This window comes from Mustelus asterias, unplaced genomic scaffold (assembly GCF_964213995.1).
Source record: "Mustelus asterias unplaced genomic scaffold, sMusAst1.hap1.1 HAP1_SCAFFOLD_145, whole genome shotgun sequence".
Taxonomy (NCBI): Eukaryota; Metazoa; Chordata; class Chondrichthyes; order Carcharhiniformes; family Triakidae; genus Mustelus; species Mustelus asterias.
Window position 1 is genome coordinate 734,260 of NW_027590170.1, and position 2,939 is coordinate 737,198.

The 2,939-nt window shown below is 42.4% G+C and overlaps 1 non-coding gene across 1 annotated transcript; it reads left to right on the forward strand.

Annotated features, from left to right (window-relative positions):
* The first annotated feature begins 2,270 nt into the window (after positions 1 to 2,270).
* On the forward strand, positions 2,271 to 2,462 carry LOC144484936 (U2 spliceosomal RNA). The gene has a single exon (XR_013496127.1). It is a non-coding gene; the product is annotated as a U2 spliceosomal RNA (small nuclear RNA).
* Positions 2,463 to 2,939: the final 477 nt, after the last annotated feature.

The following is a 2,939-nucleotide window of genomic DNA, read 5'->3' on the forward strand; positions in this document are numbered from 1 at the left end:
AGAGATACAAACGGAAATACAGAGAGACATGCAGATAAAAAAGTAGAAAATAGGAACAGAAGAAGTCTATTCGGCCCTGTGATCCTGCTCCGCCTGCATCAAACTTAGTAAAACCTGCTCCCCAAACGCCCCCCCCTCCCCTACCACCATTTACCCTTTGATTCCTTTAATTCCAAGGTTGTATACAACTCCTTCTTGATGATAAGAAAGGCTTTAGCCTCGACAGATTACTGTAGTCGTGAATTGCATAGGCTCACCAATCTATTGGTGAAGGAGTATTTGCTCGTCTCAGTCCAAAATGTTTTTATCTGGCATCCTTCAACATTGATCCGTGGTTCTGGATGACCTTGCCATGGGAGCATCCTTCCAGCCTGTACCATGTCCAGCCCTGTTAGAAATTTACAGATTTATACGGCATCCTCCTCTCCCAGTCTACATTCTTCTAAACTCCCATGAATGTAATCCTGACCGATTTTTTTATCCACTCGTGGGACATGTGGGGGAGTCCGGATCCACGTGTCATCCTCTAAGGATACGGGGTAAACATTTTAGTACTGAGATAAGGAGATATCTTTTCACGCAGAGAGTGGTAAGCCTGCGGATTTCGTGTTGGAGGTGATGACATTATATGTTTGCAGGAAGGAATTAGATATAGCAACTGTGGCATCATTACTGAAGTGTCGTCGTTGTTGCATTTACTTAGCATGCAAAGGATGCTAGTTCCAAAGTGGGTTAACAAATTAACATGCGTGATTTTAAATTCAAAGGGGGTTAAGCAACACTAATCATAAATATAATCACATTCCTGAATCAGCTCTACGGTGAGTGAGACAGAGACAAGCATCAGAACGTTACCCCGCAATCTCCAATCACCCACTGCCACCAGATAGCGGCGACTGCAGCTTCAATCAGCGGGTGGCTCCCCATCCCTGTGACAACAGCAACCCAGGACAATCCTCTCAATACACCGAGCACAGGCTCAGGAAAACACAGGTGGATGATAAAACGGCTCACTGAACGTCCGAGCTGCATTTACACAATACCGGAGTGTGTGAGTCTCGAAAAAAAGCCACAACAACTTTCTTAAAATTTTCGGTGCAAAATTCCTCAATTTGATTTAAAAGCTGAGTATTGTGAATCTGCAATGAGCGCCATTGAATCTGTCTTCCCCAGTGATTTGTTTCCCATTGGTTTTCCGCCTGGTTTGCAATTCGATTTTTGTTGGAGATTGAAGTAAATCTCATTTCAAAATGAGAACACAAAGGAGGAAAATATGAATCCAGGAATAAATCCTGAGTAAAATGGTTCACAATGCTTGGAACAAGGTGCAGCTGTGAATTATGTTATTGATGATTGAGTTGGAAGTACAGTAAGTAGTCTCACAACACCACGTTAAAGTTCAACAGGTTTATTTGGTGGCACGAGCTTTCGGAGCTCTGCTCCTACATCAGGTGAATGAGTTGCGCTCCGAAAGCTCTTGCTACCAAATGAACCTGTTGGAATTTAACCTGGTGTTGCGAGAATTCTTACTGTACCTACCCCAGTCCAACGCTGGCAACTCCACATCATGACTTGAAGGTCCTGTAGCCTTGGGCTTCTGGTGGTCAATTCTATTCTCTACCGTTTAATTTCTCCCTGCCGTAAGAGGCATGGATTCATTTTACTTTTTCGTAGGAGAAAGAGAATACCCCCCACACACAGCAACCATGTGGAAACAAAATAACCAAAGGCACTTGTATGGAATTGTAAACGATGTGGTCATGCTGTCGTTCTGGATCAGCTTTTGCAGCAATAGAATTTGCTCGAATCTGTAGAGAAATGATTAACGCCCTAATTTAAGATATCTGTTGCAGCTCGGCTATTGAAAGAACGATTGGTAGTTCGAAATAATCCAGGGACGGAAATTATACTGTTTTCTCCCCTGCAGCATTCATACGCAAACATTTGCGGGTTGGTAATGGGTCCGTGGCCGCCCTTAAAAATGTCTCCCAGCGTTACCAACGTTACTTAATTCATAAATGTTCATTGTATACATGATATATATATACATATTTCAATTATGCTATTAAACGTAAGATTCAGTGTTGAAACATTAATTCGTGGCTGAGCATTTGTTTCAGTCCGATATTCCCGCCTGCTTCCCTTCGTTGCTGGACAGAAGAAATCTGTCTATCGCACAATGAAATATGTTCAATGATGGAGCATCCCGAACCTTCTGGAAGAGAAAATGCCAACGATTCCCAACATTTTGAGTGGAGTAATTTCTCGTCATCGCTTCTCAGCCTTTTGGCTAAGATCAAGTGCAGCATCGACATGCTGTACTTGGTTGAAGCCACAAGGTTACATTGCAGCTTCATTTGAAGCATTTTTTAAAAGCAGTATCTCGGCCTTTTGGCTGAGATGCAAATGAGATCAAGCCTTGGAGCAGGTGCAATGCCTACTCCAATCAGCTTGGATCCTATAGATCAAGTCCAAGATAGGAGGTGAGAGCCCTGTCTTGTCAGCTTGGATCGGGTATGTATCACTTGCTGCGACACTGAATTGGACTTTGATTGGATTGAATTGGATATATAAACAACAAAACGATTCTCCTCATCTCAGTCCTCAATGTCCTAAAGTCTTTGTCCCTTATCCTGAGACTGTGTCCCATATTTTAAATCATTTGAGAATGCGAATGACATCTCAGAATGCATCCGATTTATTTCATTCATTCTTGTGTATGTTTCAATGAGATAGTATATCATTCTGCTGAACTCCAGAGAAATTGAGCCCAATTTACCCGATCTCTCATGATAGGACAACCCTTTCATCTCAGAGAATAGCCCAGTGAAGTTTTGTTGTACCGTCTCCATTAGATGCACATCCTATCTTAAATGTAAAACCCCAAAAATGCACACAATATTCCAAACGAGGTATTGGCAATACCCGGAGCAAATGCA